Here is a 12948-nt window from a genome sequence, read left to right on the forward strand (position 1 = left end):
AAAACGCGGACTGTGAAAAATTGCAGGACGATCTTAGGACACTGGATGACTGGACATCCAAATGGCAAATGAAATTTAATGTGGATAAATGCAAAGTGACGTATACTGGGAAGAATAATCTAGATCATAGTTACAAGATGCTAGGGGTCAGCACCCAAGAAAATTATCTAGGTGTCATCATAGATAATATGCTGAAACCTTCCGCCCAATGTGGGCGGCAGGCAGAAAAGCAAACAGAATGCTAGGAATTACTAGAAAAGGACTATTATCTTAGCTACCTCACCAGACAAAATTAAAAATATATAAATAACAAAAATAATTTTATTAAGAAAATTGAAGATGTGGGTGTGGGTGTGTGTGTGTGGGGGGGGGTTCTTAATCTGATAAATGTTCAGGTTAATATTCAGTCCATAGCAAGTAGCTATTTTAAAGCCACTGACAATCATAGGCTGAATTAGACCTAGATATTAGAGAATGAAACAGAGACAGGTATCCACAGTTAACTGCAGAGTGGGGGCAGGGATTAGAACAGAGCCCACGGGGACAAATTTTGTCCCCATGTCATTCTCTAGCTTGGGACTAGTATCAATATGTAAAAAACTGAATTCAATGATTTTTAAAAAACTGCAGAAGCTGCTTTTGAATTTAAATTAACTACTGTTAAATGACATATTTTGTGTCTTGTCTGCTGATCAAACTCCTACCATTTGCAACGTCCTTCTATCATGTGCCCAGCTGCACTGTTACTGCAACACATTCATCCATTGTTGCTGGCATCAAGGAGCATTTCCAACACTTAAAAGACAATTTCCTGTTCATCCACTACACAGTGAAGATTCTCTTCTATGCTCATATCTGAAGGGCAAGCCAATTATCTTCTTAGATGATGTAGAAATACAGGCAACTGAATCTTTGGGAAGACTGTACCAAAGCCAGATCAAAATGGAGGGTTCCATTTGCAATTTATAAACTGTTATCCCTTTTTATACTGTAATAAAAAGATTTAAATATAAAATCATAAGTGTTTGAGGCTTGTGCAAATGAGGACAAGAATCCACGGAGAAGGGGCAGGGACAGAGGCGAGAGGGTGGGTGCGGGAACAAACTCTTCCCTATGTTAATCTCTATCACATATTCAATGCCAATATCGAAGCATCAACATTGAATATCCAGGATCTTCAGCTGACTCAAAGTTATGCAAGTGAAAGCTGATATTCAGTACCAACATCCACATGCCTAACTGGATAAAGGCAAGACTGCTTTTTATGTTGTCCTATCTTCCTGATTAAGTATGCTGGCACCAGTATTTAATGTGGCTGGAGCCCACATATCTTCTGCCCCACGCCCCCCAGCTGATCGCAATTTAACTGGGTGGAAGTCTCTCCTGCTTAGTTAAATCATTCTTATATCGACTCCATGATCTTTAAAAATGAGTCAGAAATCATTCACTTCCTGACATCACCTCCTGAAGCAATTCTCTAGTCAAGATTTTGTTACAGAAGGTTTTAGCTGTGAAATAATCCTTCTTGGCGCTATGAATGATCTTATCAATTTTGGCAAACTTTACTCAACACTTTGTCAAAATCTAATTGTGAGAACTTCTATTATCACTCCTGGGATGTGGGTATGAGCAAGGTATGAGTGCAAATCTTATGTTCTTATGTATTGGGTAAAAACAAAGGGGGAAGGAGCCAGAAAATAAATGGGCTCCTTCCACATTCAGTGCTGGTGCCAGCATAACTAATCGGACAGATAGGATGGGCCAGGAACAGGAAACTAGTCTAGAAGGAGTTTCCTGTAGGGAACAGGAAACTAGTATGGCTGTTCTTATGTTCTTAAAAATGCTATCCCCTGGATTATCACTTCAGTTGATATTTTTTGAGTGCAGATCAGAGAACCAAGGCACAGATTTCTGCAGCTCAGAAAAGTAGGGTCTTACAAGGGTAACTGATTACCACCACTAGCTCATTAATACTTCTCCTGATAGTTTTAAGAGCATAAGAAATAAGAATATAAGAAAAGCCATGCTGAGTCAGACCAAGATCCATCGAGCCCAACATTCTGTCTCTCACAGTGACTGGTCCAAATTGCAAGATCTCAGAATGGAAGATTAGGTTCTTACTTTTGCTAATCTTCTTTCTTGTAAACAGAAATATCAGTTTTGACAAACAGGTATTTACCCTCCTTTACTGCACAGTCTGTAGAGAGCCTACTTTACATATTCTTCTGCTCCTCCTCCTCTAATTTAATCTAATCTAGCATTTCTGAACCACACTATGCCTAAACAGGTTCAAGGCGACTTACAATAAAAGGAATTACAGAATGTGTATGCTACATTATAGCAGTATGAGGAAGGCAGAGTTATGAATAAATACGGAAGAGAGAATGGAGGTTCTATGACTATAGTGGTGAAGCACTTGAGTAGAGTGTGGGATTTAGTGACATTAGGTATTTCAAGTTAGTCTACAGGCTGTGCTAGATTTCCACAGTCTGTATCAAAATAATTAGTCAGCCCTATAGTGTGTACAACAAGAGAGAGGGGGGGACGTGGGGATACTCCCCAAGATAACACAAGTCTGTTCAGCTCAAAAAAACAGCATTTATTAAAACATTTTGTAACGCATTACGAGGTGAAATGAAACTTGTATGTAACCTGCATCAAGAATTTGAAAGATACTCAATTTGCAAATTTTACACCACTGTAATAAAATTCCTTTCCCTCCCTGACAAAAGTACAGTGGAAGTAAACAAGACATTTGACCCTCTAACATGCTGAGACAGAAAACAAGCAAACAAACTGACAGAGCAGGTGTCAAGACTGATATTCCTGTTTACAAGAAAGAAGATTAGTAAAGGTAAGAACCTAATCTTCCATTCTAGTGAAACAGGAATATCAGTCTTGACCAATGGGATATACCATAGCAATTATCATAAAAAGCACTCAGGTACTTGAAATATGCATAAACATACAAAACATCCATACCACCAACCAATCATAGGTCTATTGGCAATATTTGGATAGGGGTATCTTCCATTGATCCTTAAAAAACTTATTTTTCAATTTTTTGAAATGTGTTACTGTGCAACTATTTGTTATCTATCTCTATATCATAAATTATTCTTAGTGATCATTTATGATATAGAGATAGATAAGAAGTAGTTGTACAGTAACACGTTTCAAAAAATTGAAAAATAAGGTTTTTAAGGATCAATAAAAGATACCGCTATCCAAATATTATCAACAGACCTATGATTGGTCAGTGGTATTGATGTCTGAGATCTTTTTTTCCTTCCCCAAAAATTAAGGTTTTGTATGATCATGCATGCTTCAAGTAGCTGAGTATTTTTTTTTGGTAACTATTAGTTTTTTGCCAGCTTGCATTTTTTGCTTTGGAGAATATCATTTGAGTATTCAGCATACCAAAGCAGTCCCCAGTGCCTAGGGAGGGACAAGTGAGCCTGCTGCTAGCACCGCAGGAAAACTCTACATCCCTTCTAACTACTACACCCACCCTGTACAACTTGGATGAGAGACCATGTTGCTGCTCTACATATTTCTTCAGGCGAAACTGCTCTAGTCTCTGCCCAGAACAACACCACCCCTCTGGTGGAATGTGCCTTTACTCCCACAGGAAACTGTTTTCCACTCCCAATATAGGCTGAAAAAATTACCAGATGAATCCATCTTGAAATGGTCACCTTTGATGCAGACCATTCCCATCGTGCTTCACCCAGGAGCACAAAGAAGATCCAATAGGCGAAACCTGCTCGTCATATCACTCTTAGGTCATCCACGCATTTCAGGATTTTGTCTTCCTTCTTTGCCCTAGAGGGTAAAAAGGCTGGAAGAAGCACTTCATGGTTTACATGAAAACTAGAAACTACCTTCAGTCAGAATGCAGGTATCATCCAAAGCTAGACACGAATCTCCAAAATCTTGAGGAAGAGTACCCTGCAGGACAAAACCTACAATTCTGATATCCCTCTGGCCAAAGTCACGGCCACTAAAAACACATTCTCGACTGTTAAGTCCATGAGTGAGACCTCCTCCAAGGGCTCATAAAGAGCCCAAGTTAGTGCCCGCAGGATGAGATCCAGATTCTGTGATTTAAAAAAAAGATGATGCATGGGAAGGAGGGGGGGGCATAGACACAATGCTCCCTTTAAAAATCTGGACACATATGGATGAGAAGCCAAGGTTCGTTGTTTGGTCTGCCCTCTGCCCTGCTATCTGTATCTTGAGTGAACCCATTGCAAGGCCTTTATTGAGCCCTTCCTGAAGAAAGGCTACAAACCTTGAAGTACTGGTTTCCAAAGTTGATGCCTTTTCACTAAATATTGATAAAGTTCACAGGGTTTGTATGGAAAAAATATATATATATATATCAAACTGAGACTACTTCACTGAAAGATACATTGGTGGATGTTATTAAAGATCAGAAATCTACTTTAAGGAAAATTGAGCAAGTTGAGAACTACAACAGACGTTTAAATCTCAGAGTACTCAATTGCCAAAAAATCTTGGGCTTGTCACCTGTAGAAGTCTTCAAAAAATATCTTTTGAAAATTTAAAGTATTCTTTGGAAGCTATTCATCTGATAAATAAAGCTCATTACTAAATTTAAGATGGCAGACACAGGAGATCAAGTAAATGATTTAGTCCCAGTGAACAATATACAGCTTGACAAAGATTTCCATAATATTACCAAAAGTCTGGAGGAATCTCTTTCCCAAGTCAAGGAACAGGCTACACTCAGTTAATTTTGTCTTTGAACAAGACTTGAATTCTGTTACAAGGATATATTTTAAAAATTCAGCTTCTTACTACTGTGAACAGAGGTTATGGTTATATCTGGATGTAACTAAATCTACCCAGGAGAGTAGAAAGCAATTCCTGGCAATGAGAGAGTAACAAGGAAATTAGGAGCTAATTACTTATTAGCATATCCATGTAAATGTGTAATCAAATATCTTTGCCTAAGATATGTCTTCTTTCAGCCTAAACACCTGAGGGAATAAGCAGTCGGGTGGACAATGGGGAACCCATAGACATCATTTACCTCGATTTTCAAAAGGCTTTCGACAAGGTGCCACATGAAAGGCTGCTTAGGAAGCTGTGGAACCACGGGGTAGGAGGGGATGTGCACAGATGGATCAAGCACTGGTTGTCGGGTAGACTGCAGAGGGTCGGAGTGAAGGGCCAATATTCTGACTGGCGGGGAGTCACAAGCGGTGTGCCACAGGGATCGGTGCTGGGGCCGTTACTCTTCAACATATTTATCAATGACCTGGAAAAGGAGGCAAAGTGTGAGGTTATAAAATTTGCAGACGATACCAAACTGTGCGGCAGAGTTAGGTCCAGGGAGGAGTGTGAGGACCTGCAAAGGGACCTGGACAAGCTGGAAGACTGGGCAAACAAATGGCAAATGCGCCTTAACGTGGAAAAATGCAAGGTCATGCATATAGGGAAAAAGAACCCGTTGTTCACCTACAAATTGGGGGGGGCATTGTTGGGAGACAGCAGACTTGAGAGAGACTTGGGTGTGCTGGTGGATGCATCACTGAAGCCATCTGCACAGTGCGCAGCAGCCTCGAAAAAAGCCAACAGGATGCTGGGCATCATAAAGAGGGGCATAACAACCAGGACGCGGGAAGTCATCATCCCATTGTATCGAGCGATGGTGCGTCCACATCTGGAATACTGCGTTCAGTATTGGTCGCCGCACCTCAAGAAGGACATGGCGGTACTTGAGAGAGTCCAAAGGAGAGCAACGAAACTGGTAAAAGGGCTGGAACACTGCCCATACGCCGAGAGGTTGGATAGGCTGGGGCTCTTCTCTCTGGAAAAAAGGAGGCTCAGGGGAGATATGATAGAGACCTTCAAGATCATGAGGGGCATAGAGAGGGTGGATAGGGACAGATTCTTCAGACTGAAGGGGACAACAAGTACGAGGGGGCATTCGGAGAAACTGAAGGGAGATAGGTTCAAAACAAATGCAAGGAAGTTTTTTTTCACCCAAAGGGTCGTGGACACTTGGAATGCGCTACCGGAGGAAGTGATCAGGCAGAGTACGGTACAGGGATTCAAACAGGGATTGGACGGATTCCTGAGGGATAAAGGGATCGTGGGATACTGAGGGAGGAGCTGGGATGTAACACAAGTATAGAAAGCTAATCAGGTAATAAGTATAGAAACCCAACAGGTCGTGCATGTGCAAGACCGGAGGGTTAGGACTTCGATGGGAAGATAGGACTTCAATGAGAAACCAAAGTGCCAAGGGAGCCCCTTTTGGTGATTCAAACAGGTCGTGACCTGTTTGGGCCGCTGCGGGAGCGGACTGCCGGGCAGGATGGACCTATGGTCTGACCCGGCGGAGGCACTGCTTATGTTCTTATGTTCTTATTTTTTAGATCTCAAGATGATAACAACAGACACTATGTAAAGAAAAATGAAGTAAAGCCCGAGATGTCCATCTTTGCTATTTTCCTGTATTTTCGTTAATCTATTAAATATTCTTCCAAATTCTTTTCTTAGTTCTCCCCCTTTTCATTTTAGTGGTCTGAGGAAGTGCCTAGGTTTCCTTTAAAAATTATTGCTTTATATTACTCTTTGGCACTGTATTTCATTAGCATGTGGTGTAACTTGTAATTTGTTTAAAATAAAATTTTTAAAAAAGGCTAAGACAATGGTAATTGGAGCCTTGGTTGGATTTGTGCATCTCTGACTGCACCAGCTCTGACAACACTTCCAAGTGTTCATATAGGTTGCCGAGGTAGACTGCTTCTTAGATATTAGCACATTGGTTATCACCAAATCTGAATAGCTTGCACTCTAAGGCTTCATACTCAAGAGCCAAGCTATTCTGGGAGAGAGGGGGGTGAGTGAATGCTGTATGTGTGGGGAGTGCTTGGTGTCAAGGGAAAGGAGGATTGGGTATCTTATCTATCTTTTCTGTATTTTTGGGTATCTGTATTCCAGCTCTCTACTTCTGTTTCCTGTTTGTTGGTTGACGGAACAGTGTTTCCACAAATTATGCCGTGCATTTGTGTACGAGTAAGTTCATTCTGCTTGACATGTTTCTTGTTTATTATTCTGTTTCCATGACCTTTTTTGTATTTGTGGAGTTTCTGGATACAGTTGTGCCTTAATAAAGATGATTATATAAAAAAAATAATAAAAAAAGCGCCAAGCTGTAAGACCAAACCAGCCTAGATCCTCCAGGGCCTTGCAAGAAGAGTCCCAGATGACAGGGAAGCCCGAGTCCCTTGCCCCTCTGTAAATGCACCAGGTCTTTGTGCCACTGCCATCTCAGCCTGTCCAGAGCAACCAGAATTACTTGCCCCTTGTGGGTCCATATCCTTTGGAGGACTCTTCCTATTATCAACCATGGAGGAAGCACATACAGAAGCTCTGCTTGAGGCCAGGGCTGGATCAGAGTGTCCAGGCCATCGCTTCCTGGCTCGTATCTTTGACTGAAGAACCAAGTGGCCTTCTTGTTGCTGGCTGATGCCATGAGATCAAACATTGGTCACCCACAGCACTGTAGAATGCTGTCGAAGGCCTCCTGAGACAGAGACCACTCTCCAGGATTCAGTGTCTGTCAAGGCCTTTGGCTTACAATCCGCCACATAGGCCATCAGATAATCAAAACCCTTGCCAAACAGCAGTTGCCCTTTAAAGCGGAATTTGTTCAAGTCTCCTTGAGGCTGAATCTCCTGCCCACTGACTGACTGATCCAGATCATTCTGCAAGCAGAAATAGCATATGCCAAGGCCTTACTTAAGACTCTGAAAAGGTCATAAAGTGTAATCAACTCACTCCAGAAGAAACTGGAGGTCATTGCTGTCTACATTATATTGTGCTTGTTAACCGCGTAACCACAAGTTCCACGCGGTTTACAAAAGACTATTAACGATAGCATAGTACAAATGAATTAATAAATCAGATACTTGGAAAATAGATAAGTCTTCAGCTGTGTTCAAAAATGTGTATAAGAATAAGCTGTGAGCAATAACGCTCAAAATTCTTTGTCGTGAAAGGCTACCTGGAACACTAGTGTATGATCAAGACATTTTTTACTTCTACAAAGGATGAGTTTTTCTGCTGTGTTTATATGAAGCTAAGGAAAATCTATTGACCAAATAAGGAGGAGCTGATCCATACAGCTGAACTTGGAATGGCATGCTCAGGTGCCACTGCTTTTAGGCCTAGCATCACGGCCTCAAATTGTCTCTTAATGACAAAGTCCAGTCTGTAGTTCTGAGAGTCCTTCAGAACCACTCCACCTTCACTAGGAAGAGAAGTATGTTTAGTAACTTGCGCCACTAGGGAAACCACATTTGGTGTATTAAACAATTGTTGGAACTCGGCATCCTTTGGGTATAGCTTTGTCATAGACTTGGCTATCCCCAGGGGCCCCTCAGGAACCTCCCAGTGGTCAGTCAGCATCTTGGTAATGACTGGATGCGAGGTAAAGCATGTCATCTGTTCCTTTGTACTGCTCATGAGTGAGCATTGCATAGCAGAGGTCTGGAGTGGCTCCAACTTTAATAATTAGAGAGAACCAGTAATGATTCCCTGCAGAGTGGATGACTTGAACAGCCTGCACACTGTCAGGTCCTCTCCAAGGTCCAGGGCTGCCATCTGATCATGGTCTAGCCCACCAAGCTGACTCTCCAAACATAAAGGACCCCCGACTAAGAAAGCAGAGGCATGGACTCTGAACCATCTTCATCCAAATCCTGTGCTGCCTGGATCCCTGACACTTGAGCATGGCTTTGACTAGGGGAACCTGTGCCCTTCGAGGGAAGAAGCCCTAGTGCCACTCTCGCCAAGACCCCTGAGGGGCCAGGCCAGCTTCTGTAGCTTAAAAAAGCTTTATACATCCAATGTATTAATTTGGGTGTGAAGCACTGTCCAGGTTGCCCAGAAGGACTTGGTAGGACCTCCTGCAGTGCCTTCTGGGGTTCGTCAGGGACACAAACACTATTTTCCTCAGACAGGTATCTGCTGCAAATCTGACAGATGAAGGCTTTTAAAATCAATACGGGAAATCCAAGATAGCCACCGTGATAGTGATTTTAGCACCTAAAATGGCCCGTGGAGGCAAAAATGAAACACAAAAAAATTCATGGAAGGAGTTTTTGGAGGTGAGAGACTATCCCTAGACTCTCAAACCTATAAAATTAACTATTAAGGATCCCCTCCTCCAAATTTTCCATAGGCTGTAACAGCCTTACTTACTGTGCCATGCTGGGTTCTGGAAACTGTTTACAGAGGTATGAGAAGATTTCTGCCTCAAACAAGCCTGACAAAGGCTTGTTTCTTTAGACTGCAGTCAGGTCTCCCCATGGGACCAGAACCTCAGACCACCACCAGAGCCCACATGACATTGTGGGGAGAGAAAAGGAGTCAGCCCCAAACCTAGTACAAAACCAGCATGGACGCTGCACAGACTATACTCAAGCTCACTGCAGACGAAACCTGGGGCAAGCTGCTCCCAAGGAAACGGCTCCTGAGTATCCGGACTGTTAATGCAGGCTGGCCACACAGGACTCATGTAAAGCATGTGCCTGTGGGCTTCAGACCTTTGCCCCGAGTCTGTATCTTCTCGCAGCCAAAAAGCATCACTTATGGGAGAAAATTCTGAAAAATAAAGAAAATAAATGCAAGCAGAACAGAGAAGCTCTTATAAATTTGCTGTAGAGAATAAGAAATCCAGCACAGCCCAGAATGAGAGAAGGAGGAGCAGAAGAATATGTAAATTAAGCTCTCTGCAGACTTTGCAGTAAAGGAGGGTAAATACCCATTGTTCAAGACTGATATTCTTGTTGCACTAGAAAGTTAATTTCCCATGGTTCATTTCTAAGGATGAACATAAGGTTAATCTGTCCACACTCTGCATCAATTTTACCACAACTACAAACTCTCTCTAACCCTAATTCCATCTTCATTTGGAAGTTAGATAATGTGGAGACAGATGATCCTGATGCAGACTTTATTCTATACATGAATAATGAGAAGGACCCGACACAGTCTGTGTTTTGACCTGTATGTCTTCCTCAGGGGTCCCAATGTAATGGTATCAAAAACATATGTGTGGAAAAAAAGTTAGCTGTGCACATGGGAGTCGCCTCTAGAATGGTGCTTTTAGACATGCAGGTCGAAACACAGAACATGTCGGGTCCTTCTCATTATGTGGATCATCTTTAAAGAATAAAGTCTGCATCAGCAACATCTGTCTCCACAGTTTCTTTCGTTTTGGCTTATTGTTCTTCTGTGGACACATTAGGTAAATCTTCTTGGTTGAAATTAGATCATGATCATCTGACAAAAGAACTGAAAAACTCATTCTTTCAAAGCTTGTATTATGAGCCATTCCAAACTAAACCAGTGTATATCCCACACAGTATGAGCTGAATCAGTGATCCTAAATCTGGGTCTTGCCCACAACATGAAAATGTCCTACCAACAATGGTCCATCAAATTCTACAATAACTCAGGAAGTAGTTAATTTCTCAGGATCATGATAGCATATTGGTTTTTGAATGCGTGCAAGTGAATCTCTTCATAAACAGTTAACAAATACCAATAAATAAATGCACTAGAGTCTGAATGAGACTGACAGGTGGTTGGATAATCAAAAAATTGAATAATACAGAAAAAGTGGATAAAAGATAAGAGAAAAGCATATTAAATACAAATTTCAAAAGAGCAGTAACAAGAGTTTACAAGCTTAATGCGCTCACAAATCTTACCTAGAACTGCTGCTGTTTAACTAAACGCAATGTCAAGAAAGAGAAAAATACATACGCATTTCATTGACGACACTGTGACATCACTTAGGTATGTTGGATAATCCAGAATGTCTGAGAAGTGAATGTCGGATAAGCAAGACTCTTACATCCAGACATAAAAGACAATGCCTCACACACACACACTTTGAAACTTTGCGCTCAATATTCAGCTGGCCTGACCAGTATTTAAAGCTAAGCAGCAAATAACTTTATTCATACTGTATGTTCAGAGGTGCTATCCATTTAACCATACACCTGCTTTTTTTGCTGGCCTGCTTCATGGTATAACTTGTATGAAGAACATTTACTTATATTTTTTTTCTGCCAGCCCCTTCACTGCCTATAATACCACCCTCCAATATATATATGGCATGATCTACACCTAAATTATGCAAATAAATGGGTCAATATCATTTTTAAAGGTCTTATATAGTCAGAATCAACACCAGTCACATCAGCTTTTTAAATATTAGGCCCAACATAATTAATTACTTTCAACATTGTGTACACTATGAAATTCACCTTTCAGTTTTGGAATTATTTGTTCTTATTAAGGTCATAAGATTACATTTGTGTCTCCTTGGAATAGAGGAAAGCTGCAGAAGTAACTCAGTGACAGAGAAAGATTAAATGCCACCAATAAATCATTGTAATGCAGATCATAGGTACCATCAACACTCCAGATCCCAGACTTATCCATCAGAATTCCACAAGACAGAACCAGAGAAAGCTTGATTTCACATTTTGTTTCACAAAGGAATTTGCAAAAATGCCTTACTGAAAGATCTTAGAGAAAGAGAGGTAACATAGGCCTTGGCCATCCATTCACAGTTTTGAAAGCCATGGTAATATAGTACAGGATTGCTAGACCTAATGCCAAATCAAGAAAAACTGAGGATTAGTAAACCTAAAGTGTACTTCACCAGATGAGCACCTGTGTTCCATTTTAAGGAAGCAGGCTTCACAATATACATTTGTGTCTAATGTAGGATCTGACAATGATCTGTCAAGCATAATCCAAACTCCAAATCTTAACCCTCCTCCCTCCCATCTCTTAAATCCTCAACTAACAGAGCCTTTTCCTGTCCTACCCTTTCCTCAACTCAAAGTATATTTATTTTTGGATTTATTCTCTCTCTGCCCTCAGTCTCCACCTACTCCTTTCAGTCTCTCATGCCTTTCTTTTTTTTTCCTTCCAGACACTCATTTTTAGATGTCTCCCCTTCCCTACAAAACTCTCTCTAGCTGCAGTCTCTCCTCAATTACTATTTTCCCTTACCTCATGCCTTTGACAAACTTCCTCTCCTTTTCCCTCACACTCTCCCCTCATTCTTTACCCTCATCCTCTCCTCACTCTTTCCCTTCTTTCTCTCCTCTCTGCTCTCAATCTTTCCCTCCTTCTAGCCCCTCTTGTCCTCATTCTTTCTCCCCTTTTCTCTCACTATTTACTTTTCCCTTTTTCTCTCTGTTCCCTCATTCTCTCCTTTCTGTTCCACTCTTTTCCCTCTTTCATCCCTCTCGCTCTCTCTCCCGACCCGGTTCTGTCCTGCTCTGAAGCCCAAGACCCCTGCCCTCCACCTCCTCCAGCTGTCTCAGAAAACAAGAAGCGGATCTTACCTCGGTTCCGCTCTGCTCCTGCCCCGCTTCGCTCTCTCTCCGATCCGGCGCTCCGGACTCACTTCCTGGTTCAGGACGCCATCTTGCAGCTTTACACGAACTTCCGAGAGTGCAAACGTCACGAGGGGGCGGGGGAAAAGGGAGGAGAGAAAGGCAAGAAGGGAGAAGAGATAGGAGACAAAACGAAAGGGAGAGAGTGGAAGAAAAGAGGAGAGGGAGGGGGAGACATAAAGTATTGAGAAGTCTTGAGCAGCTGGTTCTTGACACTGAAGCTCAGGTTCAGTTTGATGATGTAGGGAAGTTTCTCTTTTACTTTCTTTCCCTTATCTTGCTTTAAGATAAGTTTGGTCACTTGTGGATTTCAGACAGAGTAATAAACACTTAAGGAAAGAGACAGAGAAAAGTGAAGAAAAAGAAGGAGCAGAGAAAAGAAAGTGACTGTACCACCTGCTCCTTGACACGCTGTCCTCGCTGGGATTCCAAGGTTCTGTTCCCTCTTGGTTTTGGGTTTTTAAAAAAATGTATTTATTTATTT

At 41.7% G+C, this 12948-nt stretch overlaps 1 protein-coding gene across 2 annotated transcripts in view; it reads right to left on the bottom strand.

Moving 5' to 3' along the window:
• Positions 1-12565, bottom strand: part of SBNO2 (strawberry notch homolog 2) — a 209644-nt gene extending 197079 nt beyond the window's left edge. For both annotated transcript variants that reach the window (XM_033956721.1, XM_033956720.1), the window contains exon 1: positions 12414-12565. The gene's annotated coding sequence lies outside the window, so the exon portion shown is untranslated. The remainder of the gene's footprint in view (positions 1-12413) is intronic.
• Positions 12566-12948: the final 383 nt, after the last annotated feature.

This window comes from Geotrypetes seraphini, chromosome 8, assembly GCF_902459505.1.
Source record: "Geotrypetes seraphini chromosome 8, aGeoSer1.1, whole genome shotgun sequence".
NCBI lineage: Eukaryota > Metazoa > Chordata > Amphibia > Gymnophiona > Dermophiidae > Geotrypetes > Geotrypetes seraphini.